Source organism: Salminus brasiliensis, chromosome 3, assembly GCF_030463535.1.
Source record: "Salminus brasiliensis chromosome 3, fSalBra1.hap2, whole genome shotgun sequence".
NCBI classification, from domain to species: Eukaryota; Metazoa; Chordata; class Actinopteri; order Characiformes; family Bryconidae; genus Salminus; species Salminus brasiliensis.
In genome coordinates this window covers 46,250,688-46,275,110 of record NC_132880.1, presented here as the reverse complement: position 1 = coordinate 46,275,110, position 24,423 = coordinate 46,250,688, and the positions used below count along the sequence as shown (strand labels likewise).

Sequence of the window (24,423 nt, the reverse complement as noted above, 5' to 3'; positions counted from 1 at the left end):
ATAAAGATAGTTGTTTGAGACATGGTGTAGGAAACCTTTGTAGAAAAGTATGTCAAATCTTCTGTTATTGTTTATCATCTTAAAAAACATGCATAGCTCTTTCACAAAAATGTTTCTTGAAGAACCAAGCACTAGAAGGTTCTTTAGGGAATAAAAAGTGTCTCTTTTGAGAAGCACTGGGTAGATTTGGTTGGGGGTTGGGTGGGTTTGTGGGTTTTGTCCTGTTGCTTTAAGCTGCTAAGATGTTTTTTTGACACATGTTGTAGGACATCGCTGTAGAAACGTATGTAGAACCTTCATTTATTTACATTTTACATTTGTGGCATTTAGCTGTCTCTCTTATCCAGAGCGACTTACAAAGTTACCTGTATTACAGAGGTGGGTCAGTGTAGTGTTAGGAGTCTTGCCCAAGGACTCTTATTGGTGTAGCACAGCACCCAGTCACCCAGACCGGGAATTGAACCCCAGTCTCCCACATGATGTGGTAGCTCAGTGGCAGGTAGTGGTGTTATCTATTGCACCACACCAACCATTTATCATTTATAATACTTGAACACTTGCACAGCTCTTTCACAAGAATGGTTCCTTAAAGAACCACCCATTAAAAGATTCTCTGTGGAACAAAAAGTGGGTCTTTTGAGAAGGACAGCACAGTATTGGGTATGAGGAGGGCAAAGGGACAGTGCCAACAACCCCTACATAACAACTTCTACACAATTTACCAGCCTGAATCTTGGTGATAGAGTAAGGGTGGGGTTGGGTGAGTTGGTGGGCTTGCCTAATGCTATCAGTGCCAATTATTAAAATGAAGATGAAGATAGTTCTTAGACACTTCCTACAGTTCTGTAGGAAACTAAATTTTAACATTTTCAAAAACACTTACAACACTTTTACACTTTTTTTTAAAGAAAACATCCACTTAAAGATTTTGTAGGGAACAAAAGGTGATTTCTGAGGAGGTCTGGGTAGTTTTATGTATGATGAGAGCAGTAGAATTGCAGAATTGCTGCCAACACCCCCAGCAACTCCTACACAGTGAACCAACCTGAAACTATGATGGAGTGAAGACAGTGTGGAGTGTGGGGTTAGGTTGGGGTGAGGAGGTTTTCCTGTTGCTTCGAGCTACACTTTTAAAAATAAAGATGCTCAAATGGTACACAGAATTGTAGGAAACTTATATAGAAAATGATGTACTATGTTGGTTGACACAACTGGACAGAAAGAGTGAGATAATGAAGAGCTATTGCGAATGTGAGAGCAAGTCGTGAGTTGTGAGAATGTGAGTGAGTGTAGGAGACATGCTCAGTGATAATCCTCCTCCGGTCAACACCAGAGAGAAACTGGTGAAACAGTCATATGCACAACTATGTAGTGTCTAGAGTGCTGTGAATGAATCAATGCCAGAATCCAGCAGGGTGGTGAAGAGCTGGGTTGGGCAGCACCGGGACAAAACAACTCGGAACAAGGCATCTCAAAATTTGGGGAAAGAGATAAAAAGAAAAGAGAAAGGATGGGAAAGTAAAGGAGTTAGGAGGGTTGTTACAAATATTGGTGAGTAAACACAGCAGGAGAGCCTGAACCAGGGGGTAGGCAGGCACCAGCACTCAACTACGAGCAGACGAGTACCAGCATCAAACAGACAGCAGGGGGCAGCTCAGGAAACTGAAACCATTCACCGAAAGTTTTTATAGGGGATCAAAAGTGTCTCCTTTGAGAAAGACTGGGTAGTTTTAGACATTTTAGTACTTATGTAGAACCTTCTTTTATTATTTTTCTTCATAATTGAACCAGGACAGGACAGAATTAGTCCTTCCTTAGCCCCTTGAAACCTAGGCATATTATTCAGCATTATTTGTTTGCATTATTAAGTAAGTACTATGGCATCAATACAATGGTTATGCAAGTTATGAGAATGAGGAACTGAAGGCTGAACTCACAAAAGGAACCTTAGAGTTTAAAGGGTTAAAGAACCTTATACTGAACGGTTCTTTAGGGAATAAAAAGAGGCTCTTTTGTGGCATTGTTGCAAAGTATTCAGCTGCAAAGTGATTCCAAAGACCACCCATATGAAACAGACAGTCTCATTCTGGTCGTTGCGCTCTCAGTTGGACGTCTGACCAAATGTGTTTTTGAAAGCTCTGGAAATTGCCAAATCCTTCATATGCAGCAGAAACAAGATCATCAGATGACATGTGCCCAGTGGCTAGCAAAAGTACTGTCTATATATCTATGGATGCTTCATGCACCAGTGGCTTGGAAGCATTATCACCTTTTACAATTCAAGTCAACGTTTGTCAGAAGATCCATTGTGATTTCCTAATTTTGGTAGACTTTATAAGACCTTTTTCTGTCAATGTCTTCCACCTGTGCACTGTAAAAAACAATAACGGTAGAATTTACAGTAAATTACTGGCAATAAATTAGCCAACGGTCCACCGTAAAGCCTGTTGTTAATTACTGCACATTTAGAGTACTGTATCCCACGCTACATTTCCTCTTTCCCCAATAACTACTCATTATACATCCAGCATTTTATTATAATACACTATATGGACAAAAGTATTGGGACACTGGCACTTCAATGTTTTTTTTTTTTTTCTAAAATCAAGGGTATTCAAAATAGTTTGTGCTGCTTTTGTTGGAGTAACTGTCTCTACTGTCCATGGAAGAGGGCTTTCAACTAGATTTTGGAAGAGCACAGCTGTGAGGATTTGATTGAATTCAGCAACAAGGATGTTCAATGATGATCACCACCCCGTATCACCACCCCGTGGTGGTGACCACTCTCCAACTCATGCAGAAGTACCTATTATATTATACAACAGTGTGTCTATATAGGGACTAGACAAGCTGTGTGTATAACTGAATGCATTCATTATATATATATATATATATATATATATATATATATATATATATATATAGTTATTTATTTATTTATTTATTTATTTATTTATTACTGGCAACTATATTAGCCAGTGAAACATTATTATTATTATTATTATTATTATTATTATTGTTATTACCATGGACAACCAGTCATTTACACTTCCTAGCAATATCCTGTTAATCACTGCTTACCAACAAATCAGTGTCCAAACACAACTCGTTAGAATATCCCCACAAATCTAGAGCCAAAGTCAGCCTGCTGCTCTAAACACTCGTGTGCATGGAGGAAGTGTTAAATGCGTTTTACAAGGTAAAGAGTGCACACGTGCCACACTGTAACAGAGGGATTTGCAATTACCCTCTAGCCCTCTGTGTTGAACCCACACCATTTATAGCCTTGCGGTGACAAACAATCTTATTATGAGATTTAACTTCGCCCCAAGTGGACTTCTGGATCAGTGTGCTTTCTCAGAGCAGTCCTCCAGCCCGCGCCGTTTCTCCAAAGTAACCAACCTTTGAAAGAGAGGGAAATAACTGCTATGCCAGCCCAAACTGCCCTGTAGAGGCGTAATGGCAAACCCAGGCTCGTGCTCTGCTCGGAATACATAAAGGACGAGGAGGGAACGCGCTTCCAATAAGAGCTCTCTCTCTCTCTGCCTTGAATTAATCACTCACTGTTTAATGGATCTTTGAGGTTCGCGCTTGACGCAGTAAGGAACTGCAGCTCTTTGTGCCTTTCTGAGGCCAAGAGAGAGAGAGAGAGAGAGAGAGAGCGCGAGAGAGACAGACACACACTGAGAGAGAGAGAGAGAGAGGGAGAGAGAGAGCAAGAGAGAGAGAGAACCCAGGATTTTGAGCTCGCTGTCTTCTGCATCCTTGAAAACGTCTTGGGGTTCATGGTGACATAGGGACCCCAGTTTCGGTTCCGGTGAGAGACTCCGAGGGCTCTCCTGCCGCTCCGCTCAGCTTGGTGTGGAAGGTGAGTGGAGATGTTGAGGAATGCAGCGGGGAATGAGCTACAGCTGACGCAATAGGAAAGCATTTTATTGGGCTTTTGGTAATGTTGCAGGAGGACCGGGTGCTTTGGTGGAGAGGTCCAGGCTGTGTGAGTTGTCCTGGTGGGCTTTTGCAGGCTGTGCAGTGTGTGTGTGTGAGCTACTCGCAGTACCAGCAACTGTTCTGACTGTCTTGCCTGTTTGATATGTGTGGATGTTAAGTGGTCCTCAAACTGCTATCCCCCTATGATACTACAGGCTGTGCTTGGGAGATGCGCGAGGAGCAGGCAGGCAGGCTGACGCGTAAAACTGTAGAATCGCTGTGGACTTTTGCCCCAGCATAGCCTGCATTTACTAAACCTCCACTTGTAGGGGAAGGCTGTGCTGTGAGCAGGGGTCGTCACAGCCTTAAACGCCCCCCTCTTCCTCCTCCTCCTCCTCCTCCTCCTCCTCTGAGTGAGGTGTGTATGTGTGTATACGTGTGTGTGTGTGTGTGTGTATGTGTTAAAGGCTTGTCTGTTCACTTCGTGCTCGTTGTTTTCCCCCGTATTCATCACGAAAGACCAGCGCGAACATGTAGACAACGCGTCCAGAAGGTTTCAGCACCCTGGACAGCAGCCCGCTCCGCTAACCGCTAGAGTTCGCCTTCAACCATTACAAGCAAACTGTGACAGCGCGTAGACCGCCTCGCGTTGTGCTCCATCTCCGGGATCTTGCTGAGCAGCTGCGTGAGTGCCGTGAGTACCGTGTTTCTCATTTATGCATGGCAAATCATCTCGGCGACCGTGCGTCTGAAGTTTTCCAGTTCTCCGTGCGCCCTGTGCGTTCTCCTGCGCCAGCACTTCAAACGCGATCGCTGTTAGGGGTGCTGCTCTACACGCTGCCGGTGGACCTGCGGTGTGATTGCTTATCGTGCCTAGATCAGTTGGCTTTAGGTTCGAATCAGGCTGGCCACCCTTCGCCAAATGCGTGAAGCAGTCTGGCACGACGTGTAACGCAGACCGTCAGAGCTGTGCCCAAAAACTGTGGCATCTCGCTCGTCTAATTCTCAGCCAAGTAGACTCAGGGCTGGATGAACGTACTCTGGATGCTCTTCTCTTGGTTCACTTTAAAGCTGAGAGTTCACTCAACTGCATATTTTATTGCGCATTAAAGAGGGCAGAATCTGCCCTTATGTAAACTTTGGTATCAAGGAAATGAAATCAGCTGGACGCAGATGGATTTAGGCTACCACAATCTAAGCCATATTGATGGGATTAGGAAAGGTGAACATGGTCGATGTGTATGTGGATAAAGACCGTAAAGGATGAACTTTCCCATCGGATTCTTTCATGACTTTGCCCAAGGTTCACATACGTAGAGAGCTTGGAGTGGGTGGATGCATGGCACTGGTCAGAGAAGTCCAGGGTTTCAATTGCTGTACCATTATTGAATTGGGCCGTATATTGTCAGTCATCTGCGTTTTTGACGTTTCTGACTTTTTCACATAATATTAATCTGGCAGTTGGTCATTACACGGTGTCCAAATTTCATGATGATTGGACCCACAGAAATGCTCTGAAATGACTTGGAATAAAATCATTTTACATCGACTTGCATTGAAAGTTAAGAAGGTTTTTTCCTTCTCCTGTAAAGTTGATATTTTGGTGACAAGCGCACATATATATATACAGTTTATGGAAACGCAACACTTGAACTGTACCATCACTGTATCACTGCTGCTGCTGCTTCGTCTGTGCTTTATTCGAGGCTCTATGCACCCTTATGTAATAAGCAGTAAGCGAATGGCACCTCTTAGCTCGTGTGTTAACTGCTCCCTTTCTAAACCCTCAGAATAAAGCAGCTATTCATCCTTGGGCAACGAGACTAAATGGTGTTGGAGCTCAGGCGCTTCTGCTTGCCCCCTCGCATTGGGATTCAGACTGTGGCTACTGGCTATCTAAGCACTGCCTCGTATAGTCTATAAGGAGAGTTGTGTTGTTTTTTGAAACACTCCCATCATTTGTTAGCCGCTTGTGCACGAAGCCACTCGCCTTTTTAGTGCGTGCCTCTTTCTGTCTCTTATCTTGATTATGCAGCTTGAAGATTGAGTCAGCTGTTTTGTATGCAAGTTGCCTGAGCCAGGCTCTTTGTGGAGGGAAGTGCAATCGTGCCGCGTATACTGAGAGCGAGAGAGAGAGCGAGAGAGAGAGAGAAAGAGAGAGAGAGAAAGAGTGTTCCAGGCTCACAAGATGGGCGAGAGCAGAAGATGTGAAGTTATTCTGATTTCCAGTGCCTACTTGGACCTGATAGATCGTAACAGCAGAGCAGTGCGATGTTCACATTAACATTTACTCCCTTAATGGAAAAAAAGAGAAAAGACAGGAACAAAATCTGTAAGCCTGGATACTTTTCAGCGTCTGCTTAATACAGAAATCCTCTGTACATAAAAGTACAAGCAGTCGTCAGGGTGAGGTTGAGGCTGCAGACTGGCTGGTGGAGATTGTGACGCCCACGCTGTCGAGAGCAAGACACCCAGCTCCACACAGAACCATGAGGAAAGTGTTAGAAGAAGCAGATGACTGCCTCGCCGTCCTTAAACTGTGAGACTGAGAAAGAGTGATGACGGTGATGACTACAGCCTCTTTAAAATGAAGGCTTGTGAAGGGCTCTTGATTTGGCCTTTAATTTGTATAGGAGCAATTAAAAAAGCCTCAATCAAAATTATGAGAATGTTTTTTGAATGAAGAGTCATTCATCGACAGGTTCTTCAGGGTGTCAAAAGTGGTGTAGTTCATTTTGAAGAGGGTAGTATCACTCTTTAAAACTGTGGTTGCGTCCCAATTGCATATTACGTACTAATGCTACCTAGTTTTTGAGTATGAAATATGTCATTTTGAGTGTTACAATTTTGTATAAATATAAATGTATAAAATTTATACTCCAAACCGAACCAAACTATCAAATCAAATCAAATCAAATTTAATTGTTTACTGCTTTTTTTTTTTACTGGTGTCGTCACAAAGCAGCTTTACACAATCAGTAATCAGTAAAAAAGCAAGAAATCAACAACATAAGACCTAAGACATGAAAATCTAAGACCCCCAGTGAGCAGCCAAAGACCACAGTGGCAAGCAAAAACTCCCTCAGAGCTGGAGGAAGAAACCTTGGGAGGAACCAAAACTCACAAGGGGGACCCGACCCGTCCTCCTCTGATCAGAACTATTTATAAATTATTGATTTATAAAAGTCACCGAACCATCAAGACTGTTGTTCTGCTCAGGTGTGCAATATAATCACACCTATGGGGTCACACACACACTATTATCCCACAATGCAGTGCAAAACAGAAAGGGAGGAGCTACTCGAAAAAATTAAGGATTGCGATGCAGCTGGAGAACTTGCAGTGACATATGTTGGCATAGCAACGCTTCATCACTTCCTGCTAGTAGAAAATGGGTTTGTATGTTAGTATGTTGTGTACTAACCTGCCTAACCTACCTTACAGTTTTAGTGTGTAGTGTGCAATTGGGACGCAGCCTGTCTCTTGAATACAGAGGGTTATCACACAATTTACAAAGAGGGTTGTTCAAGGTTTGCTGTATTTACACAGCACTGTGTGAAAGACAACAGTAATGATGTCACTGTATCAGTGGTCTGTGCATTCATGAGAATTTAGCATTATCCAGTTAGCTTTACAGGCCTAGCGCACACTGCAAGACAAAACCACGTAGTTGATCTACAGTGAGGTCGAAAGGTGTGATAAAGATGCCCTGTGGTCCACGATACAGCCAAATGTTTGTGGACACCCCTTCTAATGAATGCATTCAGCTGCTTCGAGTTGCACCCAGTGCTGACACAGATGTGCAAATGCACACACACAGCTTGTCCAGTCCCTGTTTAGAAGTATTGGCAATAGAATAAACTGGACTCTGGAGTAGGTTATCATTAACATTCATTTATTGGCACCATGCTGCCTAATCCCAGGTGTGGGCTAGAGGGGTATAAAGCCCCCCATCATTGCGCTGGTATGATGAATGGGGATGATGAGGTGGGGTGGTGATTGTCCAACATCCTGACCTCACAAAGGCTGTTGTCACTGAATGCAATCAAATCCTCACAGCAATGCTCCTCTAAAATCTAGTAGAAAGCCTTCTTCCCTGGACAGTAGAGATAGTAACTCCAACATAAAGCAGGATAAACCGTGTTTTAGTACCCTTGATTTCAGGAGAAACAGGGAATGAACAGGTGTCCCAGTACTTATGTCCATATAGTGTATCTGGCACCAAAGCCTGTCAGTTGTGAGGTTGATTCGCTGCAGATCTGATGTGGACCCAACGCATCTCACACATAAATGGTGCACTCCCACTTGGCTATCCAAGTGATGTAATCGAAAAACAGGACTCACCAAACCTGGTGACCATCTGTGTGTTCCTATTGGAAGCACTTGTGATGGTGGACAGGGGTTAGCATGGGCGCTCTGACTGGTCTGCAGCTATGTAGGCTGCAGAGTGAGGCCTGACTGTGTATAGTGAGGAATTCCTCTCATTATCACTTGTACCATAGTAGCCCTTCTGTCGGTTCTGTCAGGCCCAGATAAGATAGCCTCCATTGCCCTTACACATTGATGAGCCTTGGGAGGATCCAATACCCTGTTGACAGTTTTTGATTTGTCCATCCAAGGACCACTGTCGGTAGTGACCCACCACAGCTGATCAGTAGCACTCCACATTGGAGGATTGAAGATTTGGAGATGCTTTGACCCAGTCATCTGGCCATGACAGTCTGGCCATTATCAGAGTGGCTCAGGGTGGTCACACCTGACCATTTCTCCTGCATCCCTCCGTTTAGTTACCATCTAGCTCACATCCCAGACCTTGACATGTGCTGCTGCTATGGGGCAATTAGTGTTATTCACTCCCATTTTATGGGTGGTCTTAATGTTTTGGCTCATCACTGTGTACACAGTTTCTCTTGTGGATAGTATTAGTTTAAGACAGCCAAGTGTAACATGATCAGACCATTCCACTTGTGCATGAATTGAATTATCTGAGTATAAATGGCTTTTCAGCTGAGAAGGCCAGGCTTCGATTTATGGACATTAGACAATATTATGCCATGATTAGAGTGGATGAAGATATGCCAGTAGTGTGTTTAGTAAGGACAGAGAATGCTTAGTAGAATTAAGAATAAGGGTATGTGTGTGTATGTGTGTGTGTGGAGAGGTTGGGGGGGGGGGCTGTCCATAGTGCTGAAAAGCCTTGAAGCATCTATTGTGTTGAAGTGGCATATGGGCTTTGATTCCTCTGGCTCCTTGGGGATAGGAAGCATGTGCTTTTGATAGATGCCTCTTGTTTACACACTCAGAGGGCTGTCTTTTAAAACGGAATTAATGGAGAATGTAGCAGGCCACTGATTTGCATTGTCTTAATGTCCCAAATATTGCAACACACTGCTGTAATCAGAGCATTAGTCCCCTATCAACTTACAAGGGTCTTTACTAAAACGGAGCTCAGAAAGCCTTGAATATGGACTCTCGGCGCAAGCCTTTGATGTTTCCAAAGCACAGTTCTTCACAGGGGAAAGTGCGCCGCCGTCCTCAGAATATACATCTACCCCCGCAGATGGAGGGCACCATCATCATTCATCCTACAGCGAGTGCTGTGCCTCAGGACTGTGTGCAAATGGGCAGACGAGCCATTGACAGTCCCCAGAATGCGTTTGGAGAGGAAGGGGGAAAATAAGGCTCTGGCGTGCATTGCGACGGCCCTCGTTCTGCATTTAAAAAGGTGCTGGCACTTGTAGATAAGTTTGAAATTACAAAGCTGACACCCTTGAAGCCTTTGCCTTTCAAAGTTGTTTTATTTCAATTTAGCAAAGTAAAGATGCCACAATTGCTGAGATGGTATCTCCTCAAAAGCATACAGATGGCATTAGCAGCATTCCCCCTTGAACCAACAGCTCATGTGAGTCATTTAAGTGTGCAGACTGAGATTACTTGACTGTGGACTGCTCTGGCCAGGTGAATGGTGAGGTCACGTTTACTTTGGAGCAAATTCAACTGATGAATCTGTCAATCCAAGGAGCTTTTAAAGAAATCCTACAAGCCCTTCACCTAAGCTTGGGCATCCGGTGTTCAAAAATCCTTTATTGGTGTAGAACGTCTCATTTATGCACCTTGTCAAAGATTCTTTAGGCTCATTTCTCATTTACAAACTGAGATATTTAAGGAACTATTCACTGTAATGGCTTTTCCCTGGCCTCTCTCTCTATAAAGAACCTTGTTGGCACTTTGTGGTCCTCACAGAACCTGGAGGTGGGGTCTATAGAAGTGTATATGTGTAAAATACAGTGACAACAACAGTCTTATCTTTTATAAAGCACATCCCAGCCAACATGCTCATGTGGGGCTCACATGGGTGGAACGTGGGCTAGACAGGTTCAATTTTACTGGGACCCAGTTGGGCTTCCCAAATGGGCGCCATTGTTAAAGCCCACCTAATCTCACATGGGTCCCATCTAGGCCTCATGTGCAGCATACAACCCAGATGATGCTCATGTTTAACCATCCCCTCTTGGAGGGCCCTGGTGGGCATCCATGTGTGGAGCCAACATGGAGCTTTAGGACAAAACTTTCTGGTTCCCAGTCGGGCTACCCATACAGGCACCACATGGGCATGTTATCTGGGACTGTTTCTGTTGTCTGTACTCATTAAATGTAAAGGTGTCTAAAAAATCTTTGGAGTGACATCATATAAAACCTTCTCTCTTTTAAAGGACAGTTCTTTTAGAGCCAGATTCTGAAAAAGGGATGCAGGGGTGCATGTAAGGTTTTTGAAGTAAAAAACCTACATATAAGTTTTGTACATTGCCAGAACAAAAGGATACTGAACAGGTACATTTTTGTTCCCTAAGGTACAAATAATGTAAATGCACCAGCAAAGGTAAAACAGGGCCATTAAGGTCCAATAGTGCACCTTCACTTTACCTGGAAGAAGGGCCATGTTTTTACGTTTTCATTACTGTTTTTAAATGGAAAAATAACTGGGTGTGTGGGGGACAATGCAGCTACGACAACAGGAAAATGGTACAATTATGTTCTCCAACTAAAGACACTGAAGATACACCCTTGAGGGGTCCTCCCCAAATGACTGTTTGGCAGCATTCTCGTCGAGTGTATAAATGAAAGTTTTCTAAACTCTATATTCACTCCAAGACTCATTTAAGAACCTTCCTTTTTTTAGGAAAGTATACTGCCTGAAGTAAGAACTAGCTGATTCTTGAATTTCAGCACTGGCCACTTGTCCTGCGATCACTTGTTTGGGTGGGAAATTACTCCATGTAGGCCAGGGAGCTGCTGGCGGGTCTTTTATGGATTAAACCCCCTGTAAACAGGTGGACAACATGTGAAAGAACATATTAAACCCTCCCTACCTCTAGCCAATACCTGAGTAAAGTAATTAGAGACTTGGTGACTAGGTTACAGAACAGCATGGCTTTGTACCTGCAGGCCTGATGCCTGGCTTGATGAATACGCTGTGCATGAGAACCCATTAAAGCTGGTGACACATAACGGGTTTGTCAATGCTCACTTCAGAGCCTCTTTCATTGATTGGGTTTTTGAGTGAGTGCATGAGCAGAAGGGCCAACTCCCCCAAAGCAAAATGGCACATGCTCTTTCTCGCTCTCGCTCTCTCTCTCTCTCTCGCTCTCTCTCTCTTGCTCCCTCTCTGATTCTGTGAATATGGATGCTACACAGAGGCTGCAGCACTTTCGAGTTTAGAAGGTCAGCAGCAGTGTACAGTGTAATAAGCCACCGTACACACAGCACACACTCCGGCATACAATTCTTTGTTTCACAGCCATGATGAAGAAGAGCCACTTTTGGCTCCCCACAGAACTTTTCAGTAGAGGATACTTTAAAAGAGTATGTGCATATGAAGAACCATCCTAAAATTTTAAAGAACCTCCAAATAATAATTTTAGGTCTTTCACCAATTACCATCTTTTGTGGGACCAACATGCTCAAGCCAAGATGCATTTGGGAACCTTCGTTTCTACCTTCAGCAGTGTCTTTGGCATAGGCAGTGTTATGATTTTAAGCATTTTTAATGCATTAAAAAACTGATGGTATGTTAAACAGTCAGATCCATAAGTATTCGGACAGTGAACATGTAATAATTTGTAATTTGCCTCTGCACACCACTTCATTGGATTTGAAATTAAGCAGGTGTTGAATTTCAGCTTTAATTCCAAGCATTTATAAAAATACTACTTTACATAGTCCCTTTACTTTCACAGGCTCAAAAATAATTGGACATAATGAACGACAAATGAAAATATATTTTTGCCATATTTTCCCTTTTTGTCAAAGTTGGTGGCAGTTAACTCACAAGTTTGTAGCTCCCCCTAGCACTAGCAATGCTCCTGACACTAGGAGGTGTAAGGACTAAACCCATGTCTCCTGCTATACATGCAAAGCCAGCCACCGCCTCTTTTCAAACTGCCACAGATGCAGCATTGCCAAGTAGCCACCACACTGAGAGGAATGCACTGGATCCCCAGCTCCATTGCACCGACTAACAGATGCCTGTGCCAGCCAACACTGCTTAAGAGTAAAGAGAGCAATGAGCACCATCTACCCACCCAGAGATAGCGCTGCCAGTTGTGCTCCCTCAGATTCCGGCCATTGATGGCAAAGGGACACAGCTGAGGATTCTGTGGACCCTATATATGGGCATCCTATCTATCTGTCAGCAAATGCTGAGTTTCTGAGTTTCCTCCTTTGTGAGCTTTACTGTAGCCGCCTCCTGCTTATTTACTTGAAAGTGAAAAGCTGCTCAGCCGGGTTGAGGTCAGGAGACTAACGCAGTTTTTTAGGAACATTTGATTTCTTTGCTTTAAGAAGCTCTTTGGTTGCTTTTATGTTTTTATGTTTTTTTGATACACTTCAGAGTTAATATCACTACTTCTATCAGCAGTCACATCATCAATAAACACCAGTGTCCCAGGTTCCATTGGCAGCCATACATGCCCATGCTTTAACAGTGCATCCGCCATGTTTGACAGATGATGTGGTATTCTTTGGATGATGAACTCTTTCTTTTGTCTTTATTCCATCTGTTAAGAGAAACAACCCTTCTGACCAGGACAGACTTATTTTTTTATGCTTTCCATCAGGCTAATCTGGCTTTTCTATTCTTCAGTGTTACCACAGGTTGCCATCATAAAGACCCCCTCTGTATTTACACTGTTGAAGGCTACAATCTTGATTGTATGCTTTGATAATCATACACCTACCTCCTCAACTTGATGTTGTGAAGCATTGTTTCTTCACCAGGGAAAAAAACCCTACTACTTTAGTTGATTCCATGCTTTTCCAGGCCTTTTGGAGGTGTTCAGTTTGCCATTGCATTTCTTCCTTAAACAAAATAACAGATTTGGCACACAGTGTTTTTTTGTCAGTCTAGTGATGGCCTCCTTCACTTGCATCAACACCTCTTGGACCTCATGTTGAGAGTCTCCATGAACAGCTACCAACTTTGAATTCAACACTTGGAATCGCATCCAGGCTCTTTATGTCCCTAATTTGTCATGAAATAACGAGGCAACAGATCACACCTGCCCATGAAACTGCTTATCAGTTAATTGTACAATTACTTTCTAGCCTGTGAAAATGGAGGGATATGTAATAGATGGCTGTAATTTCTAGACGGTGAATTGCAGGAGTTTTGTTAAACCCCTGAATCAGAGACCAAATTACAGACAACGTTACTGAAAATGTCACTGCACAACTACACACTGACCTAGCTGTATATCTACCATGATAATGTGCCATAAGACTGAGAGACAGATGTTATAATGGGCTGGAAACACTCTGATAAAGTGAGCATACTTCTGAATAGCCAGGTGCTTGCATGGGATTTGCCACAATGAAAGTGCAGTAGGCTACTTTTTCAATTTGACTCAACAGAGAAGCCCTTTTCAAATCTAGATCACTACCAGGTGCCTGTTTGAGTGCCCATAATAATAGGAGCAGGGACGTGCTGGACTTTCTGGCACTGTGCTTTTTTCCCATAAAGGCAGCAATGTTTGGAAGGTAATGAGATTTGTGCTCACTGCTCATATTAAAATTTGTTTTTAGCGGTTATGCCCATGATTAACATCTTCAGACTAGAGTACACAGCTAGGGCAGCGTCAAATATTGGCTTCCATAAAATAGCACACTGGGGAAAAACAGAATAGACTGGCAGAAGCCAGTGAGATCATTGCATGCCTCTATTCGCTGTATGTTGAAAATTGCCTTTTATTTCTGGTTCCTCCTGTACACATATTTACTTCTATTAATTTACATTGCTATTTTTATCTGGATTTTCTTATATTAATAGCACATTTGTCTTAATTTTAGGGATAATTAAAGTGATTATCCGGATGTACCTGAAAAAACATGATTGAACATCTTTGTCATTTTAACTTTTTATTAATTTTAAGTGACAAAGTCGAGCCTTGGATTGAGTTAGATTGTTCATAGTTGGTTTTCATTTGTGTTTATTTCCCAATGCGAAAATAGTCCTTGGCTGTGCTAAATCTCTGGCTTTCCACCTGCATGCCTCAGTAAATGTATAATAAATAATAAATTGATGTAAATGCATTCATAAATTGATGGTTGTTGATTTGCATCTTCCAAACATCTCCCAGTAGAGATGGAATCCCATTTCACGTTTCCGAATTGTTACTTCTGTTGATCTCTGAAAGCACGGCATAACGGCATTTCTGGTTCAGTCAAAACTAATGGCGCAGTCAGACTCAAAAGCTTTTTGTTTTGTCCTTCAGAGTCATACCTCTAAACCAAAACTACCACATATGGGGCTTCATCACTCTTGGTGGAGCACTTAATGCCCAAACTGGAGTCAGCGATTTGAAAAGCAGAGGGTTAATCTTACTTAAAATAATAAAGATTATGGGCCTTTTTTTCTTTAACACCAAGTAAAATTCTTTCGGACAATTTGTAACGTAGTGGAACCTTCGCTCCAAGTCTAATGCATTTTTGCTAGAAGCTCCATAGACTCCATAGATCATAAATTATAAATTTCCACTCCTTCTTTTTCTCTGTTGTCTGTCCGCTTACTTTGTGGACATGAACAGACTAGGGCATGTTCATCTGTTGACAAGCTGAGAGGTTGGTCTACAGCATTTTACACAAATATGACTCGGGGAACACAGCGCTACACAGTTCTGGTGTGAGTGGTCTCATGGAGCTTCATACTCCATAGTGGTGTAGCGGCGTTCCTGCCTGCAGATCTTCTCCCAATTTGGTACTGCTGATTAACCCACCTGTTCCCCCCCTCCCCCGACACTAAGAAAGTAAGGACTTAACACATGTCTACTCCAATACATGGGAAGCCACCCACCACCTCTTTTCGAACTGCCGCCGATGTAACATCGCATCAGCTAACAGATGCCGACTCAGGGTTAGAGCTCAGGGCTATTGATGACAGGGTTGCGGGTTCGATACCCGGGCTTTAGCAAGGCCCCTTACCCTCTCTGCTCCCTGGGTGCCACAAAAATGTCATAAATGGTGAATATGGTTGTCTTTAAAAGTGCCATCTACACTGTTAAAATGATTGAGATCCTTGAGAAACTTCTGAAGGTCTGGCAGTTTAAAAACTGTGGAGGAACCTGTAATGGTTCACAGCTTCAAACTGAAGAACCTCCAAAAGTTCCTCAAGGCCAACTGTGCTCTCCTAGACTCCAGATGCTGATGGCAAAGCGGCATGGCTCAGGATTTGAACTTGCCAGCCCCAGGCTATAGTGGTAGCGCATTACACAGCTGAGCCACTCAGAGCCCCTCTGAAGCTGCTATTTTAAGGTCAAATTGCCACATAATGTTGTTTTAAGTCATATGTTAAGGGTGACTCATCCTCCACACCAGATCTTTTCTCCTCAGTTAACTCAGCGCTAGCATGTTGGCTTATTGAGATATCATTGAGGGCCATTAATTTTTATCTCTGCAAATATTAAATTTGCCGCACTCTACAGCCCCACTGACTGCGGCCTTTGTTATGCCTAGACCGGAAACGTAATTACCGGCTTCATAGCGCGGATAAAACCGATAGTGGCAGGGTGGCCATGTGAACAGGGCCCATAAAACACTAAAGCAGCTTCAATCGTGGGGCTGAATATTGCCAGTCATGATGACATTACATTTGATGCAGTCTTAAAAATAATGGTGCTTCCAAAGGTTCTTTGAGCAGTGCCATAGTAGGAGCACTTTTGGTTCTTCTATGGTATCCCTCAAAGAACCATTTGAAGCACCCTTATTTTTAAGAGTGTGTTATTTTATCTAAACCAATACAGTTACCAGACATACACACACACACACATATACAGACACACACAATAAATGTATGCTGCTCAATCAAACATGCATGTACCAATCGCTGTAATTAGTCCCAATGGGAAATACAAAACCTAAGGAGTGAAGATGCAATTGCAAACAAATTCCACTCCTTTCTGCAGTTCAGATTTCATGAATGCATTCATATTAATTCTGCCAGTGCTGGTAATATATTTTAGAAATTATAATATCTCTCATAAATACAAATTTAGTTTTGTTGCTAAAACTTGTGCGTTAAGCTCTGCATGCATGTTCTAATATGATTACACTCAAATAATGAACATATTTGATCCTCTAATGAGAGCCTGGTGAGTTGAAGCCCAAAAATTACCCAGCATAATATTAATATTACATAAGCAGCCCTTTTTAGGAAGTCAGTCATGATTATTATTTTCTGTAGAGGTTATTTTCTTCTATAAAAATCCCCAAAACATTGCAACCTAACATCTCTAACTAAAGTCCACTTTCAATTCAGCCCGCTTGATGACCCCCCAAACTGCCCTTTAAGCACCTCTGGCCAGCTCGTACGCATGTTTGTCCTATTCCAGCTCCTGACCACAGCCTATGCCAAATGGGATTAGGCTGGGGGTGCTTGAAGCCCATGCAGGAGGCCTCTGCAGAGAGATACCAAGGTTGACTATGGGATTTAGAATGCATTAGATTTGTGGATGAAGAGGGAGGCTTTTCGCCCAAAGTTGGGCTCAAACTGGGAGAGTAAGTATTCAGACGCTAATCCCCCCTAACCATGATCAATACTTTATCTTAATCTGCATGTCAAGTGACTGACCACAGTCCCTCTACCACCACCCACTCCTGCCCACACACGCACACACACTGTATGGTAATTCGATGCCCCTAGGGTGTGCTCAGTCATAATTCCTATTTAGAAAAGCCTATGAAAAGACATTCATGATTTTATGGATCTATGCCTGAATTTATGTTTTAATACAAGCATACAAGTCATAAAAACAGAACAATCAAGCATTCAAGAGTGATTTAAAAATAGAAGAATCACAATTGGTTCTGGAAAGAACCTTTAAATACATTTTTCTGTTGTTTTTTTTAAGAACCATCAGTCAAATGAACAACCACACAATGCAAATGTTCTATATGAAATATTTTATTTCTTAGAACCATAAAATCCATGCAGGAAGACAAAAAACATGCAGGAATCTTTATTTTTAGGTGTAGTAGCAGTGAATTTAGGGCACTTACATACAATATACTGCACATTATGTATCTGTACTGTACTGGTTCTGTTCCATGTTGCACCATGATGGTCCTGGAGGAACGTCATTTCGCTCCACTGTGTACTTGGACTTGGACACCCTAGTTTTAGCAACGCTCCCAACACTAGGATGGAAAAACTATGAGGGTGAGGACTTAACACACGTCTCATCTGATACATGTGAAGCCAGCCACTGCCTCTTTTCAACCTGCTGCCAATGCGACAAAGCAATGGGCCCCACCTCCGCCCGACCAGCTAATAGTGCCGACCAACATTGCTTGAGAGTAATGAGGGGAGAGAGCACCATATACCATCTACCCACCATAAGAAAGCACGGCCAATTGTGCTCTCTTGTACTCCAGCCACTGATGGCAAAGTGACATGGCTTGGGAGTTGAACTGAGTTTTTTTCCCCTCTCTTTTTCGTGTTGGATATACAGTTTTTTTTTTTTTTTGGCTAAAAGTGATCATGTAATGTTAATGTTAAAGCTGGAGTAGGTGATTTTGAAGAAACCAGTACATGTGAGCTAGTTTTTTGTCATTTTAATAAATCACATCCCTTACTTTCAGTCTTCTTCCAAAGCCAATCCCCAAAACACAGAATGATCACAGGCTGATCATCATCTTAAAAAAACATATTGCCATGGTCCTACTTAGGCCTACTTGAAATGGCATCCTAACTATGGTGGTTTTTTTTAATACAATATGGTCATCCTCGCATTTGGATCAGATGATATATATATATATTATAAATATAACAAATTACATCCCCACCCAGCTTTAACACACTTAAATACCACCAGTCTTAGAAGAAGAAAACTAAACTAACAGAGAAGGACATTTACTGTAAGATGCTTTACTGTTTACTGTTAGAAGCATAATGACAATAAAAGCCCATAAACAAAAGGACACATCATTGCAGTGATATCTCTCTTAAACTGTGCACATTTTAGCATTCCCCTCATGCTGTCTGCAAGAGGGAAAGAGCTTCTGGTTTAGAAACCATAATTCTCAGAGAAATTTGGAGCGTGCCGGCCGCTGGAGCCAAAGCGCTGAGAGGCTGTGTGAGGAGAAACGTGCCCAACTGAAGTGTGAGGAACAGGTGCGGTTTGATGAAGGCAGCCAAACAGCCATCTGCTGTAGAATGCTTCTAGCCCCTGGAAAGAAGCTGTCTCATACTTGCAGATCTGATTAATGTCTTTGTCTGCTCACCAAAAGACGAATCTGACAGATGCGAGTTAGGGAGATTCTGCAGCGTCGATGCAAATCATACAATTCCACTGGAAGAAATGAAGTCAATATTAAAGGAGCAGAATCGTTTGCCAGCCTTTGTTGTATGTATGACTCCACATCAGCGAAAAAGCTTGGAGGAAAATAAGTGCATATTGTCAGTCTTTGTATCAAAGGCTTTAAAAATACAGGTTTCTGAATGTTTCTAGGATTGGAAACATGGTTCTAGGAAAATGTCTTTGACTGGGTAGAACTTCAAAAACTTCAAAAGCCTCTCCACACTCAAATATATTTTAGTTTGAATTCAATTTATTATAATTTACACAAAAACTATAGCAAACACATGCAAGTGAGAAGAGAAAGAAAATGAAAGAATGTGCAGGGAAAGTGAAATAGCCCAAAAAATGTTCTTAAAGAAAGAAAAAAATAATAAATTAAATCATTAACAGACAATATCACAGAAACCAAAATTCAAACCAGTCACATCTTTTGAGTTTTAATGGGTTTGATTGAGAGTAGATGAGTTTTAGTCTGTTTTTGAAGCTGATAAGACTAGCACAGTTTTTTTTAGATGAGGTGGAGATTTGAAGGACCTCGATGAGAAAGCGTAAACTGTCCAATTGACATCCTAAGGAGAGCAGCATGGAGGTTATTAGACAATCTTGTGGAGTAGTGGTGAGTCAGGAAGAAGATTATGAGTAAAAGGGGAAATAAACTGTAGTTCACTCAAGACACCTTGAGTATCTGAAGGTTTTGGACAAGTGGACGGGAGGTTGTGCGATAATTAGCTGAAGTAACTATTAGAGTTGGGCGGTTTCCACTTTTTTATACTGTTATACCATCTCTTTTAGACTGGTATACCACAGTATACAGTATTGTCATGGGTGATCTTACGTTTCCTGACGTCCATACAATCTCATTCTTCCTTATTTTAAAACCAAAATTTGACCAAATACAACGTTCAGTATGCTCCCAGGGCGACAAAGTGACCACTGCACAGTTTTAAATCCCTCATTTAACAAATGTTAAAGCGTCAATCTGACCATTACAAATGTTACCCCAAATGAAACCCCACCTATAAACGTATAAAAGCCTAGTTCAGCTGCTGTTGACTAACTGCTGAGCCCCCGACATAACTAAGTGTTAACGATGAAAACTCATGTCTGAGAGAGTGAAGTCCAGCAACTGGTGTTGGGAGAAACAGCAAGGCGAAATGAAAGGCCGGTTCTGCTGTGTTTGGACTCGTAGCCGACTATCTAGGCTTAGATAAGTTAGCTGGCCATAACGTGCTAAACACCAGAGCACAGGCTGTGTTGCAGCTAACTGAGGTTCGAATCACACCTGTTTAGAGGACATTCCAGTGAATGGTCTTAGGAGTTTTTTTAGGCACATTTAGTAGACTGGCTCATCCAGGTTTGCTTGCTATGTATTTCAGTTAAACTCAGTGTTGTTAAACTCCCAACTATGGTGGTTTTTGTTTTACCTCCTGTTCTCAAATTGGACATCACCAATCAGTGAGCACCAACAGAACCAATGTGGCTCTCCTAAATGTAGCTGGAGGGGAATAATAAGCTTATTTGGCCGAGGACTAAACAGACCCAGAACCCAAATCTGGCATATCGGACACGCCAAGATACCGTCAACGTTTTTAAATGCTGCTGTATTTGGTATTACGGTTATACCGCCCGAGCCTAGTAATCATTCGAAGAAAGCACTTCTGAAGAGTATGTAAACATCTGTACAGCTCAATTCTATGTTACTCGTTACTAAGAAGCAGTTTTATAGGGAACCAAAATCAAATCAAATGCACATGTGTAGTGCTTTTTATAACTGCCGTTGTCACAAAGCAGCTTTACTGGAGTCCAGTAACAGGACAAAAGAACATAAAGACCCCCAGAGAGCAGGACAAAGGCAACAGTGGCAAGGAAAAACTCCCTTAGAGCTGGGGGAAGAAACCTTGGGAGGAACCAAGACTCCAAGACACGGAGGGATCCATTCTCCTCTGGTCAGACTACTTATAAAGGATTGATACAAGTCACCATACCACCAAATAGGACTGTTCTACTGCTCAGATGTGCTGATCTAATCGTAATGTCATATAACTACATTTACAGCATTTAGCAGACGCTCTTATCCAGAGCAACTTACAAAGGTGCTTTGCTATTTACCCAAGAAAAACCTCAGCTAGTTTGAATAGACTAATAATTCAAAGATACCTTTAAGCTTTAGACATTACTAAACACAAGTCAATAAGGTGACCATAGCACTCTGCTAATCGTCCAAGTATTCTCTAAAGAGGTGGCTTCCTGTAGCTGCCCGCATCAGATTTAAAACCCTGACGCTGGCCTACAAAGCCAAGAACGGACCTGCCCCTCCGTATCTGATGGCAATGGTCAAAAGCCGATCCGCACCAAGAGCCCTTCGAGCTTCAAGTACAGCTCGGCTCGACCCGCCATCCCTCAAAATCCGCGGAAGACAAGCGTCCAGGCTTTTTTCTGTCCTGGCACCAAAGTGGTGGAACGAGCTTCCCCTGGGTGTCCGAACAGCCGAGTCGCTCGCTGTCTTCAAACGCAGACTGAAGACCCACCTCTTCAGAGAGTACTTGGACGAATAGTTCTATGGTCGCCTTATTGTATTGTGTTTAGCAATGTCTAAGCTTAGAGGTATCTTTTGAATTATTAGTCTATTTAAACTAGCTAAGGCTTTTCTTGGGTAAATAGCAAAGCACTTTGTAAGTCGCTCTGGATAAGAGCATCTGCTAAATGCCGTAAATGTAAATGTAAATGTCTTCAGTCTGCGTTTGAAGACAGCGAGCGTTGGACTCAGCCGTTCGGACACCCAGGGGAAGCTCGTACCTTCACTTTGGTGCCAGAACAGAAAAGAGCCTGGACGCTTGTCTTCCGCGGATTTTGAGGGATGGCGGGTTGAGCCGAGCCGTACTTGAAGCTCGAAGGGCTCTAGGTGCGGATCGGCTTTTGACCATTGCCATCAAGTATGGAGGGGCTGGTCCGTTCTTGGCTTTGTAGGCCAGAACGGTAGTAGTGATGGTCAGAATAATGAGGGTGTACTGATGATGGTTAATGATGGTAACAATAGTAGCAAAAGAGCTTCTCTCTATGGCACCTTTCATTTTGAACAGTGCAGCCGTAGAGCTGTATTCCCACAGTTTGAGATAAGCTTCAAGCTTCATTTACAATATCAACACCCCTCGGTCAGGTTGCTGCAGTGTGTGATGCATGACAAATCACAGTCAAGTCTTTCAGTTTGCCTCTGTGCTTTCCCTACAGAGTCTGCAGACATCTTGGTCAGGTAATCTTGTGATTTAACACGGGGACTGAATGCTCCCTCTTTTGATTCCTTGATAGATTTATCTTGTCCACGACTGCAGGTATAAAAGCGAATGTTTTGTTCAGACAGGACCGCAGTGTAAAGATTAGGTCAGCTCACTTGCCCTTTCATTCAACTACACAAGTGTGTCTCTCGAAAAAAGGTCGGTTAATAGTAGATATCAAATATTTCCTGACCCTTTGAGACAGCCCACACACTCAATCACTTTTTTATCTATAGACGTCACACAGATCTTACATTTAAGATTGATATCCTACGATTTTGTGGCATTTGACTTTTTTCTTTAAGATCCACTCCCGACATACAGAACAGAAGGTTTTAGTTTTAGTCCCTGTCAAAATTAGAATGAAGAGCTGCTTATCTGGGCAGTAAGTGTTGATTTCCTCAGTAAAACTCTAATATTAGAATAAATACATTAATAAACATTCCTACAGAAAGTGGTGGTGGTTCTCCATCACTATGTTCATTAGAACATCTCCAAAGTTCTCCTCATGGAGTCTAGTATTATTTAGAGTAGTATTTAGAGTTCTCCTCAGATCAACACCTGGTTTGGTGGTAAATCAGGGCTTAATGATGGTGAATGAGTTCCTGCTGCTGCTGCTGCTTATGGAGGTGAACACATCCTCCATGCTGTGCTGGCTGGACTGGGGGGAGTCCAGGAGAAACCTGGAGGAACCGAGCGAGCTCTGTTCTTCAGACTAGCTCACCGACAAGATCTCACTACTTTCTTCAGAATGAGAAGTTCTTGTTTCTCCTCTTTACTGGATTTATGTTCACCTGCATCTGTTCTGATAAGATCTGGAGCATCTACAGTAAAAACTCTCTTATTGCTGAAATTAATGATTTTAAATGATGTGCTTAGGTTCTTAAACCCCAGTGCTGTACATCCCCAACTACAGATTTTCACTAATTTTTTGTTTCATTTTAACTTGAAGTTTGAGACTCAGCATCTCAAACCAACAACACTCAATGACTTGGAGAAATCCACACTTGACTTACATTGATGTCTAAATACACAAACACAGTAAAACCAACCAGCAAAACATCTCTGATACCCCAGGTCTTTTACTGTCTTCCCATCAGCATAGAGGAAGTTACACCAATTAGTCAAGCAATAGGCAGTTTACACATCTAAAATGAATAACTTTGGTTCTTTTATATTATTTATAAGGATATTTATAAGAAAGTAAGAGTTATATAAGACCACCTATGAGAGAAGTCTATAAAAAAGGGTCTCTTCAGTGTTTTTGGTCTATGTCCTTGGTTTGTTTATGTCCCTTTTAGTATTATTTTATTTGTTTTTCTTATTTTAATATTTGTAAGTTGGAAGATAAAGTAAAGGCATGGGTGCTGCAGCCATTTCATTGGTTGTTTTCAAAATGAACTTCCTGTTCTGTGTGTATTTAAACAATGCAATCAGTATTACGTTCGACCTTGATCAGGGCTCCTGATTTGCTCTTTTCTACAGTTTTTGGTTTAAGCAATCAACTTATAGGACAGATCATCCTCTCTGTCAAGGGACATTGTCACAAAGCTTTATAGACATCCAAGTTTGAGCCCAAATGAACAAAGACAGCAACAAGAATATATATAGTATACATGTTGATGAGTTTGAACGGAAGTCAAAGGAAAATAAGAGTTATTTATGTAGTTATTTAGAGCATTTCTATTGGTCTATTTGTCCAGAATTATTTACACAGTGTACCGAACAGCAACAGGATTCAAACCATAGAGAAAACTAAAAACAGATAAAAATGGAGTTACATGTTTTTCATTGGACATCAGCGATGTATGTATATAAATATATATATATATATATATATATATATATATATATATATATATATATATATATATATATATATATATATATATGCGCCTGTTTCATTTTCTGTTATATGGGCTTTTTAAACTCCAACACATCTGCCCGCCTGTAGGAGGTTAACTCATAACATCAGATGAATGTAATATTCGTAGCTGTTGGGAGTCAAACATTAATGGCAGAAGAAGAGAGTGGATAATGGAGCGCTCTGCTCTACAGGTGTAAGCACTTGTGCAAGCTGGGTTATTCCCTGTAATGGAGAACTACTAAATCTGTTACTGGGCCGCAGTGGGGCTCTTAAAATGACAGACAGTAGTACGGCCTCACAGGTTAAACTACTGGTACCTGCTTTATGAGGAGAAGCTATAGGGTTAACTGCAGCATCTGCCGAGACCACGGGGGTCCAGCATTTGTCAGCTGTTTGATCTTCTCACGTACAGTATTTCCAGAAGAGCAGTCTTTCAGGTTCTGGCTGAAGGTAGAGGAGGTAATCATACACTGAAAAGGATACAGTATTTATTCTTTATATTTTTGCA

The 24,423-nt window shown here is 42.1% G+C and overlaps 1 protein-coding gene across 5 annotated transcripts in view; it reads left to right on the top strand.

Annotated features, from left to right (window-relative positions):
• The first annotated feature begins 3,497 nt into the window (after positions 1-3,497).
• elfn1a (extracellular leucine-rich repeat and fibronectin type III domain containing 1a) overlaps positions 3,498-24,423 on the top strand; it is a 139,942-nt gene continuing 119,016 nt past the window's right edge. For 2 of the 5 annotated variants that reach the window (XM_072676383.1, XM_072676381.1), the window contains exons 1-2: positions 3,498-3,868; positions 4,447-4,621. The gene's annotated coding sequence lies outside the window, so the exon portion shown is untranslated. Of the gene's footprint in view, positions 3,869-4,168; positions 4,346-4,446; positions 4,622-24,423 lie in introns of those variants that run through there. The other 3 variants (XM_072676384.1, XM_072676380.1, XM_072676382.1) reach the window with 2 other exon arrangements.